General features: G+C 34.7%; 2 long non-coding RNA genes across 5 annotated transcripts; both read left to right on the plus strand.

The window, feature by feature from the left end:
* The first annotated feature begins 2,413 nt into the window (after nt 1–2,413).
* LOC130723755 (uncharacterized) lies at nt 2,414–4,099 on the plus strand. Of its 2 annotated transcripts, XR_009014345.1 has the most exons (3): nt 2,414–2,591; nt 2,756–2,900; nt 3,500–4,099. It is a non-coding gene; the product is annotated as an uncharacterized LOC130723755 (long non-coding RNA). The 2 variants fall into 2 exon arrangements; XR_009014344.1 differs by having other exon boundaries at nt 2,756–4,099.
* Nucleotides 4,100–8,843: 4,744 nt separating this feature from the next.
* LOC130726858 (uncharacterized) lies at nt 8,844–12,550 on the plus strand. Of its 3 annotated transcripts, none has more exons than XR_009015029.1 (4): nt 8,844–9,591; nt 9,919–10,878; nt 11,089–11,326; nt 11,479–12,113. It is a non-coding gene; the product is annotated as an uncharacterized LOC130726858 (long non-coding RNA). The 3 variants fall into 3 exon arrangements; XR_009015030.1 differs by adding an exon at nt 12,201–12,550 and having other exon boundaries at nt 8,848–10,878; nt 11,479–11,629; XR_009015028.1 differs by lacking the exon at nt 8,844–9,591 and having other exon boundaries at nt 9,818–10,878.
* The last annotated feature ends 91 nt before the right edge of the window (nt 12,551–12,641 follow it).

Raw genomic sequence — 12,641 nt, forward strand, 5'->3', positions numbered from 1 at the left:
CACTGCAAGGATTTCTTTGATCTCTATATGTTGGGGCTCTGTTTAGGAGTTGGATGGTTGAAAGGTAACAGTTTGATATTCAAGGAACAAGTACGCTTGCGTGCAAACAACAACCACACTTGTTTCCCCGATTTTGGAACAAAATAAATAATACGATTGGATTAAGATGCGATTTAATAGATTATTAGTAGAGTAGCTACTAGCTAGTATATTATAGATGGAATCTTTGCGTTTAATTTTTGCATTTTAAATGTGAAACTGTGAAAGGTACTAGAACTAGAAGTTGGCGTAGCTTAGCTAGCTATATAGTGATTAGGAAGACAACATAGGCTTTGAAATTTATCATCTTAGGTCTTAGCTAAATTAGTGGAAAATATGCATTAGGGGCTTGATGTGGTACCTTAAGCCAGATTAAGGTGTGATACATAAAATGAGTTAGTTCAATAATAAAGACTCATATATCGATTAAAGTTTTAATTTTGTTCTATCATAGTAATGTTGTGTTCCATTCTTAGGGACGTGAGATATGTGATTTGCGTTTTCTGAGCTTTGTTCATTCATCAACCATTATCATTCACTACTAGAAAATACTCAAATTACGACGGAAACAAATTCCGTCCCAAAATAATTAATTCGTGACGGATTTAGCGACATTTTCTTGTCGCTAAGATCTTTTAAAACATTAATTTAACATTTTGGGACAAAATATAAATTTCGTCACAATTTAGGGACAGAATTTTGTAACTCGTCGCAAATTTGCGACGGACAATACATTTCCGTCCCAATTGGAGTATTTTTTTTGGAGGGAAGCAAGGCGCCAACTTTAGGGACGCAATAATTTAGTTATTTCATCCCAATTTGTGACAGAGTTAGCAATAATTTCCGTCACAAATGATATTTAAAAAATATATTTTTTGCGGGACGAAATTTAGAGAAACCTTCACAATGTTGAGACGACATTTATTTTCCGTCCCAATTTGAATATTTAGTTTTGGTGGGAAACCTAGGCGCCAACATTAGGGACGAAATTGTTTAATTATTCCGTCCCAATGTGTGACGGAATAAATGATTACATTCTGTCACAAATAATATTTAAAATATATTTGTTATTGCGGGACGGAATTTTAATTATGTCGAAATCTTGGGACGGAAATATACTGTTTGTCGCGATTCAGGGATGGAATATAAATACCGTCCCAATTGTTTTATTAATTTTTTGTGGGAATCATGGCGCTAAATTTTGTGACAGAGTTTCGTAATTATTTCGTCCCAACTTGTGACAACATTTGCAATAGCATTCCGTCATAAGGGTTATTTAACTATATATGTACTAATTTAGGACAAAATGTACATTTTGTCACAATTTAGGGACGGTTTGAAATTATCCGTTGCAGTATTGGGACGAAATTTGATATTCCGTCCCCACTTGAACATTTATAATTGAAGAGAATCATTGCGCAAACATTAGGATGAAATTATAAAATTATTCGGTACCGAATTCTGACGGGCATAGCAATAATTTTTCATCACATATGCTATTGAAAAATAAAATAATCATTTTGGTGATTTTTATTTAAAATGTTATTTACTAAACTTAATTATTTTATAATCAATATACTGCACATTTTATTATAGGTGGGTATATGGGCCTCGGGTCGGTCCACAAATAAATATGTATTTGATCAATAAATATAAGCTCATACTTTACTATTTTGATCCAGAAAAATAAGATAACTTTTTTTATTTCTCAAAATGTTCTATCTTATTTGATCAGATTTTTATTTCAAGCTCAATTAAGATGAGATATCTAGTTGATATCCAATAACCATCAGGCCCAATAAAGCTTCATGTTGACCTTGAAGGTTTGTTTGCCCTAATTATATTTCGTGTTGATTTTAGAGACTCATCTAACCTTATTGGGATTCATGGTGTTCTTTAAGGCTCGCCACAATGATCGCGTTCAAGATGGGTACAGATGGAAGGGAACCTCTCTAGTGTTTATTCTACGGCTTCTGGGTATGAGTGGATCATAGTGAATTGAGTGGCGACGAATGATCTCCGATTTCGGCGTGGCTTCGTCGGGAGAGTGCGTTATCTGTCATGATGGTCCTGAATCAATCTATCACAGCCTCCGCGACTACGCTCAGGCCAGGGCCATTTGGCAGTGCCGCGGGTTTGACATCAGTAGTCCCCTGTTTTGTGGTGAGGATGCAGAGGTCTGGTTGAGGAACCTTCAAGATGAAGCGTTCAAGTGAGTGGAGGCTCCTCTAGATGGCATGAGCTTGTTGTTGCTTGCTGATGTGTCAGGAGTCGCGTCCTTGAGGCCTTAGTTTTCGATTCTCTTGTTTTCTTTTTTCTTTATGAGCTTTAAAAAAAATCTCTTAACCACATAAAATACAAAAATTCCCTTATTTCCTTAACCCCCAAACCCCCTTCTTTCTCTCCGAGCAAATGGGAAACAAAAATTCCCTTAAAAAAAATAGAACGTAACTCTTCTATTCGAATAACTAGGGTTTCCGATCATCAATCCGTGCGGCGACGAAAAAGATGTTTGGTGGCAGAGCGCCGCCGAAGAAGAGCGACATCACCAGGTAATATGACATCTTAGGTGTCTCCAAGACCGCTTCGCAAGATGATTTGAAGAAAGCTTACAAGAAAGCCGCCATTAAGAATCACACCGATAAGGGTGGTGATCCTGAAAAGGTTGCTTTCTCATGTTTTCCTTTTCTTCGTTTTTGATTATTTTTAGTTGTAGGGATATCGTGTTTGTGCTTCAGTTGAAGGAACACCCCAAATTCAAAAGAAAGGCTGAAGACCTCTTTGTGGAGCACACCCTGTCCCTCACTGAGGCGGTGCTTTATTTCCTGGTTCCTTAATCTCAATTCGTTCTCTCTCGTCAGGTTTGTCTTTTCTTTTTTCTTTTCTCCTTCCTCAACGAAATATATAGCACTGATATAAACACAAAATCAAAATCAAATAGTGAATTTATCCCTTGCTATGATAATTTAAGTCTTGGTTGTGGCTCAGAGCAAAAATCAAGAACTGCTAAAAATGTTGTAAATCAGTTGGAGGGATCTGACTTGTATTTTCTTGATGTCACGAATTGATTATTTTTTGGTATATCATAGGATTCTTAGCTTTCCTCCCACATTTTGGATGAAAGGTCAAATTTTGAACTGGATAGAATAAGGCTATTGTTTCACTAATAAGCAACATTATGTCTAGTGAGGTTTCAAGCTAGGGGTGTTACATTGGAGAAGGAATACAGGTTGATTTGTAGGCTTTGTACTTCGGTTTCGAATTTGAATTTTGCTAATATTTTTAACTGTCTATTGATAGATAATATCTAAGGGTAGATAGTGGTACCTTTTCTAAGCTAGTTTCATTATCACTAGTATGCTTCCTGATACATGCTCTTCATTAGTTCTTTTTTAGAAATCAAATGTATTTCATGGTTTTTTGCAAGTGGCTTGACCAAGACAAGATTTTATTCTTACAGGATCCTAGAATGCACAATTCCACTAGTTATACACTTATACACTCCATATGCATCCTTCCACAACCTTAGTAAAACAACATACAGAAGGCTAGAAGTCTGTGTTTCCACTATCCAGCAAATGATGTTGAGTGACAACCATGATCATATTACCAAATTTATCTTTTACACATACTTGACAAATTTTTAACATATGTAGAGACCATCGTCGTTATTAGATCTGATAGATTTCCAACCATGACCAGAGCTTTGTTTCACTACTATACCATTACACTTAAGGTGCACTGAGCATACAACTTGCCTGTAGATAGTATTTCGTCTGCTCCTCTGCAAATGCCTTTGTTAAAGTGCTCATATGTCATATCAACACGATAGCAGGTTTTTGTTTCATCTACTCCTCATGATGTTCCAGGAAGTGATGAACAAATTTGATGGCTAAATGGATAGATATTATTATAGATCATGGTTTATGTATTGATGAATTATTTTATATTTTAAATCATTTTGATACTTAATTATACTTATGACAAGATAGATATGTTTAAGTTGGATATTGTATCTATTGATGAAATTATTTGAATATGATAATTGTTTTATGGTTCAGCTCATTTTTGTTTTAAAATTTATGATATTCATTGGAATTTGTAAATATATTTGTAATGAAATCTCATTTGAGATTTCCGTACCAAAATTATACATTTGCGTTGGAGCAATTTCGTCCCCAACTAGTACCAGAATTTTTTTTCAAATCGTCACAAATCAGTGACGGAATATATCCGTCGCAATATTTGGGACGGACTATCTTATTTTCATTTCTGTCGTAACAAAAATTAATATTTCCGTCACCAAAACCGTCGCAAAATTTGGGACAGATTTGTTATTTTTATTTCCGTCATAATAAAAATCATTATTTTTGTCACCAACTCTGTCACGAAATTATTATTAAAAAAATATAAGTAATTATATTCCGTCCCAAACTTGGGACGGATTAATATGATCCGTCCCAAAAAGTTTATTTCTTCCGTCGCCAATTCCATCACGCATTTATTATATTCCGTCCTTATTTCCGTCCCAAAAGCGAGACGGAATAATAAATTCCGTCCCAAAAGCTTTGCGACGAGCCAAATTGCGACGAAATATTTTAGTCGCACATTCCGTCCCAAAATTATTTAGGGACGGAAATTTCAACTGTTGTGCGACGGATTCGTCCGTCCCAAAACAATGTTTTTGTAGTAGTGATTTTAAGCGCATCTTCATCATCATCATTCGTTTCCACCACTCGTCCATTTTTCATTAAAAAATGAATTTCTTGAGATAAAGTTAATTGATAAGTGAGATAAAATCTAAAGATGTAGTATTTACCTTGAATAACATGATTGTAGTCTATTAAATTACTTAATGTGGATACCACACCCAAAAAGAATTCAGGGTACCACAGAATTTACATATATTAATTATAGTTAGCATTATTATCTACATAGTTTGTACTTTAAGGAGGTTTCATTACTCTTCAAATAAGCGTTCAATCGAGATTTTAAACATTGGAAATTGATATTCAAAGGGATTTTTTTTTTGGTACATGAAAGCTTAAAGGGAATTAATATTACTAACCCTACCTGATCCATTTAAAATAAATTATTAGAGTATCTCCAATGATAGTATCTAATGTTAAATACATACTCATATGAGTATTAAATTACCATTGAAGTACATATTCAATTCCAACATGACAAAGATAAGCATGTGAAAATAGATACTCTACACTAGACTTGAAAAATGAGCTTATATTTATTACAAGCACTTACAATTAATATAATTGTATATAAATAATCAAATTACAAATGTAATGTTGATGGTGGGATTCACTATAGAAACTTTTAAGAGTTGTTGGTTGAAGTAAAAAGTTAGTAAAGTGGTATATATGATGTAGCATTATGGAGGATTGTAAAAAATGAAGTGTAGATATTTTAGTGAGTAGTATGATGGATGCAAATGCTCTTATATCATTTAAAATAGCAAAAAAGACATTTAAACTAAATTTAATAGCTCAATTCCCCATTGAGGTCGTATACCACTTCATCACATAAGTATATGTGGCAAATGCTGACTTGTACTTTCGTTAACCATGTCAGCTTCTGCAAAGTCACCCTATTTTTAAACTCAATGAATTAAAATGTGCCATTTTAAAATGGAGGGAAATCAAAACGAGCCTGTTTTTTGCGGTTGTCTGCGAGATGCGCATGGTGCTTGGATCACATGGTTCGTTGGGTATGGAACTCAAGCGTGTATGGAGCTTCTTGCGCTTTTTCATGGCTTAGTGATTGCGTGGGAGCGTGGTTTCAGGAAAATGTTTTGCTATTCTGACTCCTCCTTGACTGTTGAGCTTGTAAATGACCTTCCTTCTAGCTATCATGTGCTAGTCGTTATAATCTACAATATTGTTGACCTGCTTCATCGTCCCTGGGAGGTGCGTGTAATGCATACGTTGCGTGAGGGAAACTCTAGTGTTGATTTTCTAGTTAAGATGAGAGCTCGACAAGACTTAAACTTTCTCCTTGTTCAGGACCCCCTCCTGACTTAATTAGAGCTTTTGTTGTTAGTTGATTCTCTAGGCACAGCCTTTGTGAGGTTGTAGGGCGCTTTCTCTCTTTTGTCTGTCTTCCTGTTTTGTTATTTCTTTCTCGTTAAGCATAAAAAAACGAGTTTGCTTTATAAGGGACTAGAAAAATATCTAAGGAAAAAAATTATAAATTTTATTACAGTTTTGTAAAAATCTAAGTGACCCAATTTTTAATAATTTATTAACTTTAACTTTTCTCCCTTCCACATATTTTTAAAACACGTGTCAAATTGTGATTAGAAAATATTAAAAATAGTACCAATAGAATTGTAGGTATGGACTTGGCTCCCGGAGCATAGTAGAATGAGTACAGGTGATGTTCTTTGTGATTCTATTGGGCGTTGGTTGACAGGTTTGCCAGCTTATCCTAGTGAGGTATGCCTTTTATATGTGGAGCTTTTAACGATAGAGTGAAGTCTTCTCTGTGTTTGGGAATTGAGACACAAAAAAGTTACTTGCACGTCAGATTGCAAGAATGTTGTGGATTTGCTTAGCAGCAATGCTGATGCGCGTAATCATTGCCTCACTGGTTGATGAATGATATTGTGAGAATGAGAGATATGCTGAAGAGGATTGCTATATCTTACGAAACGAAATACGCGAAAAATACATGGCCAAAGTTTGTTAGGTAGATGTTTATAAAGGAAATCAGTGATAAATGCAAGTATTAAAGCCATATGACTCCACGTAAGCTTTAGAACTCATTCTTGAGTTTCTTATTCACACTAAATTAAGATTGAAATTTCAGTTTCTTACATGTTTCTTTTTTTTGTTGCTTCGGAAAATTAACAAACAAATAACACAAAGGAAAGAAAACTAAGGCACTTCTAAGCTATCCTTCAGCAGGAGGTACTCTTTTGTGTGAGTAGAACACCGTTGTTGATACTTTAACTTGACAAATTTTGCGAGAAGAGTCTCTTATGTGTATTTAGAAATCCTCCCTTAGGGTATGTTTGGATTGATGAAACGTAATGGAATAGAACGGAATGGAACACAACGGAACGGAAAAGAGTGGAACGAAATGGAGTAAAATTCTTATTCCATTGTTTGGGGTATTTTATGATGAAGCGGAGGAAATTTACCATTCTATTGTTTGGTAATGGACGGAGGGTATGAGTTATTGTTATTTTTTTCCTATATTACCCTTACTCAAAAGAAATTATCGTTATGCTATTATCCTTTTAGAGTGTACAGTAGAAAGATTACCAAGACATGACTTGTATCAAAAATAAGATGAGTATAGTGGTTCTATGACATTTTTTTTGAAACATAAAGTTCTTCACCATAGCATTATTTGCTGATTGTTTAAGGGCAAATGACGTTATTGCTCACAAAGAGAATTAAAACTTTGGGTCCTTAGAACTTAACATGCAGGGCTGAAGTGATTTAGTTAACCTTTACACGAAGTATCCATATATAGTTCACTTTCTAGATAAAAATAATTGACTCATCCAGCACCCAATTCACAACGTTGGACCTCTTGAGAATGGGTGAAAGAAGGATGGAATAATAACTGCAAGTGAAAGTGGGAAGTTATAAAGGAGGTTACCATGGGTAAATTAGTATTTTCATAATTTAACAACATAGTCAGTTTTTCTTTCCATTCCTTTCCACCCAATTTCGGGGGAGCAAATCTAAGGCTATGTTTGGATTGATGGAACATAATGAAGCGAAGCAGAATGGAATATAATGGAATGGAATGGAGCGGAGCGGAATGAAATAAAAATTTCATTCCATTGTTTGGATATTTTATGACGGAGCGGAACAAAGTTACCACTCCATTGTTTGGATAATGGACGGGAAGGAATGAGTTATAATTTTTGTTATTCCTATATTACCCTTATTTTAAAATAAAAGACAAGCTGAAAAACCAATTGAAAAAAATTGGTAGCCAACATTCAATATCTTATAATATGGTGTGTCTAACAACTGGAACATGAATGCTTATATATTCCGATCGAGTATTGAAGACATGAGCATACCAAGTACCAACAAGTTTCAAATTTATTTTTTCAGATAAGCAATGAATTAATACTAATAGAGAGGCACAAGGGGTGTCAACCTTACACAGAGTAATAGAAAAGCAAAAAACATAGAACAGATAGAGAAAATGTACACGAAATCTACTACTTCTTATTCTCAAGTTTGCAATTCACTATTCCTACAAAACCTCCAATCAGCTTCCGCCATCTGGCTTTCTTTCCTTTAGTTTTCATTTTTTCCAATGGCCTCTGGGATACGACTAACCAGTCATCATCCCCATCTCAATCGCGTGTTGCCTCTGCTCTCCACCCACTCCGTCGTACACTAGCTAGCAATCGCGTGTTGCCTCTCCCTCTTCACCCACTCCGTTGTACCCTTCGTCATCTTCTTTTTCATTGATTTCTCTTCTGAAATCAACCCTAGCTAGCTTTCCTCTTCTCCAAATCCATCCAAACCCTAGATGTGTTTCCGTGTTTAAGTTGCTCTTTCCATCCACTTCTCACCAATCCATCAACTTCGTCTTTTCGATTGATCTGATGTCGCCTTTGTTTTCGTCGCCGGTTGCTGTTCATCTGTCATTCCCTCTTCTCAGTTGCCGAACTTTTAGGGAAAAATGCATCTTCGAAGGTTGATTTTGTGATCAAATGGTCAGTATCAATCCCAATCTCAATTAATTTTCATACTTCTGCAAGCTTTATGTTTATTATAGAATTTGTTTATTGAGATTTGGATATTTGTTTACACTTTTGTAGTCTGGTTGCCTACATCTGCTAGAGGTGTGGTCCTGTCAGTGTAGTTTTGAATTTTTGCTATAAATACCCCTTGCTGTGAACTTCCGTTCAACACATTTCCCCTCTCCTTCTGTTTGAAATCCCCTTTATTTCCACTAATTTCATTGATTTGTTTGTTCTGTTTGAATTCTCATATTCTCTTATTTCTCCTTTATATGCAGATTCCATTCAAAGCTTATGCCCTGGAAGAGAAGCATGAAAGATCAGAGCAAGGTTGATCAGAAAGGGAGCTCCATAGTTGCAAATTGGTGTATTTGGCTGTGTAGGAAATGATCATTGCTTCTGTATCTAGGTGATTTTGTGTAGAAAAACCCTTTGTATCTTGCTGTTGTCATAGGAGATGCTAAGTTATTGTGGCATAACAAGCCTTGGTCAATGAATATGTTCCTAGACGTTGTGGTCATGAAATGCACAGGTTATTTTATTGGCTTTGGTTACCCTTGGTGTTGGCTTATGTTATTGAATTCTTGGGTCCTAGCTTATGCTGTCAAGAAAGCTTTTTGGCCAAATCAGAATGGAAATGACAGATTTTTTGTAAAGCCAATTTGTTTGTGATCATGTGTTTTTGGGATTCTATTCTATCTAATACCCACTAGAGAAGATATGTTATAGGCTCAGCAGGAATGAGAAAAATCTAAGGCTAAACAAGGAGGAAATTAAAGTGGAACCACTGCTAATCTATGTGTTTATATAAGTCTAAGGTGAGTTTATTTTGTAAGATTGTTTTTTAATCTCATTTTTCAGCTGTTCAAAAGATAGGACCTTTCCTAAAGGTGAGGTTGTTCTGCTGCTTCATTTGTTTTATGATGTTTTTCATGTGACTGGTTTCACTTTAAATCAAAGAAAGGAAATACACTTGAAGCTGAATTTATTTTCCCCTGCAAAATTCTCATCGTTTTCTTCTTGATTAAACTCTAAAATCCCATTTCACTTAGAGAAATTTTGATTTTTCATTCTTGATTTTTCAAACAATGCAAGAACAGTATTATTGACTCTGTTGTGATGGGAAGTTAACTTTTATACTTCAGAAGTACAAGGAGGGGAAGATGGCACAAGTTGTCCCGGCATCTCCACTCTGTTTTCCTATTGGTATGTTTGTCTATTTCTTAGTCATACTAACAAGAGTTAGTTGGTGTTAGTGTGTAAGACAAACTGCTTTTTATGTTTTGTAGTTGAAAGTGTTGTTATTTCCCTGTTGCATTATTTTTTCCAAATGTGTGTAAGATGAGTAATTGACTGATTAGGAGAAGTTACACCTCATGTCATGTACCATTTTATTCCATGTCTATATAAGATCATTACTTTAGAGAACGTGAATACACTTGCTAAACATTTTGTTTGCCCACTATGGTTACTAATATTTTGAGGTTTAACTTTTATTGGTTGAAAATATTAAAAAAAGGGAGGGAAGAAGGGTAGGTAGGAAAAAATTATGTAAAGACTGATTTTAGGTTAGTCATTCCTAAGGGTTGACTTCTCTCACTTGAAGAAAGTGTTATTTGCTGGTCTTTGCTGCTTTTCACATTGAAATTAGAATGAGTAAAGTTTTAATTGGTGTTTACCAATTTATTAATTTTCATCCACTTGATTTTAAATTATATTTAGTTCTTTTACTTCACCTTCTATGTACTTGATCATTTTATTTTTCTTAATGGGCAATTATGATTTATGATTTATTTGTTTACTTCAAGTTCTGAATTGTTCAAATTGAATATATTTGGATCTTAGCTTTTATTCCTTATAGCTGTATATGACTCTAAAATCTATTTCTAATGGATATCTCAACTTAACAACTCCACTATTTGGAGAAGCGGTGACTTCTCCTTGGTTGCTGCTCGGTACACAGGGCATCTCCTTAACAACCTATAGTATTAATCAAACTCCCCAAAAGTCAATCTCATCTAGCTAACTGCTTTCCTTTATGCTTGACTGTGTTTTTTTGGGTTCCAAAGTTACCAGGTTATACAGGTTGAGCTAACAGATGACAGGTATTTATAGTCCACCTTCACTCATTGGGTCTTTTCTCTAATTTTCTAAAAGTTCTGATTCATCTTTCTCTTAACTATCAGCATCAAACATTTAATATGGATTGTTCATATGTGGCTGGGTCATTTAATTTTTATATTAGAACATTCTCTAATTAGTAATGATAGTGAACTTTGCTTTCTTTTTATGTATATTTGTTTGCACCTTTTCAGGAGATACCTCAAAAAGGTTGGAAGAGGAAATATGCTAAAGTTTGCAAAGTAGAGCTTTTGGTGGTGACTAAACGTCGAGGTGTCGATCATGAATTCAGGAACCGGAAGAATTGATTTTTAGAATTATACATCTGTTCAATATATTCATAAGGATGGAGGGATTATTGTTCACAAGATTTGGTAAATGTAACAGGGATGTGGGAAGTGTCCTTATATTCATGATCCCTAAAATATTTCGGTATGTATTAAGTTCTTGAATGGTTTAAGTTCTACTCCCAACTTCTAATTGACCCATAAGGTTTTGTTATATATGGGTTCAAAACGAATTGAATGTGTCTGCTGAATTACCTTCTTGCTTTAAAGTTCGAGTTCAATTTATTTGTTATGCAGGTCATTCTTGAGTCGACACCGAATACTTCTTATTTTTTTTGCAAGCTTATGCTCAAGCGAAATTTGCCCATATAGACATGTCTATTTGAAGCAATGTGAATCTGTGTTCAGCGAACCAAATTAATGAAAGATTCACCACCCCATAACCCAAGTAAGTGAAAGACAAGAAAGAGATATTGAGATCAGATGTTTCTAAACCTGGGATGATGATGGCTTCTTCAAGTCAACAGAATCTTGACCTTGAGAAATAACTTCTATACTATATCAGTCTCGGTGTGAATGAATAAGTTGCAGACATGGTGATTCATTAATTTGAGCAATTAACATTTTGTGACAATGGTTCTTTAGATTTATACTTGGATACTCTTGATGAACTTAAAACCAGCTCTTAAGGTTGGATGCATTTGACTACAACACTTAAGGGCACTCTTGGCTACCTTGTACCAGATCATGCTATATATGATCCTTATATGTGTATGATTTTTCAAGCTATGTATCTAAGCTCTATATCCTCTAAATATTTTTTAAGCATAGATTGTTCAATACATTTGTTAGACACCTTGAGTATGTTTGGATTCAAATCCAAAAGTTTCCTGCAAGCTTCTTGAAATAGATTTGATTTTCGTATACTTTTCAGTGCTTATGCATGTATCATTTTTTTGTGTTGGAAATCTTACTTGATTTTAATCAAACTGTTTCCTATTTACTTAAATGATGTTTAGGTATTGGCTGAACAAGTTTGGAAGAAAGTGTGGCTAGATGAAAAAGTTTACTCTAATGGAAAAGAAATTCTGCAAAGTTGAGAATGTAACAACTAACAAGTTGGTAGAGGGTTGCATCCTCAATGGACTTCTATTAGTTGGGCCAAAAATAGCTAGTTTCATTATATTGCTCTTTTATGAATATTAGTTTAATAGTTCTAGTATTTTATTATACCTTATGATCTAGAATATTCTATTTCCTAGGATGGTGCCACATGTAAGGTCACCTTTCATTCCTTAAGAGGATAGGTAGTATAAGTTGTATTGCTTCCATGGTGAAATGTTGACGAGAAATTTGGCAAAAGCCTTCATTTTATCTTCTTCTCTTAATTTTGTTTTCATTTTCTTTCTTTGATTTTGCTTGGTTGGGTTTCTCCCTACCAAATTGGTGCTTTCATGGTT

The sequence above is a fragment of the Lotus japonicus genome, chromosome 6, assembly GCF_012489685.1.
Source record: "Lotus japonicus ecotype B-129 chromosome 6, LjGifu_v1.2".
In the NCBI taxonomy this organism is placed as follows: domain Eukaryota; kingdom Viridiplantae; phylum Streptophyta; class Magnoliopsida; order Fabales; family Fabaceae; genus Lotus; species Lotus japonicus.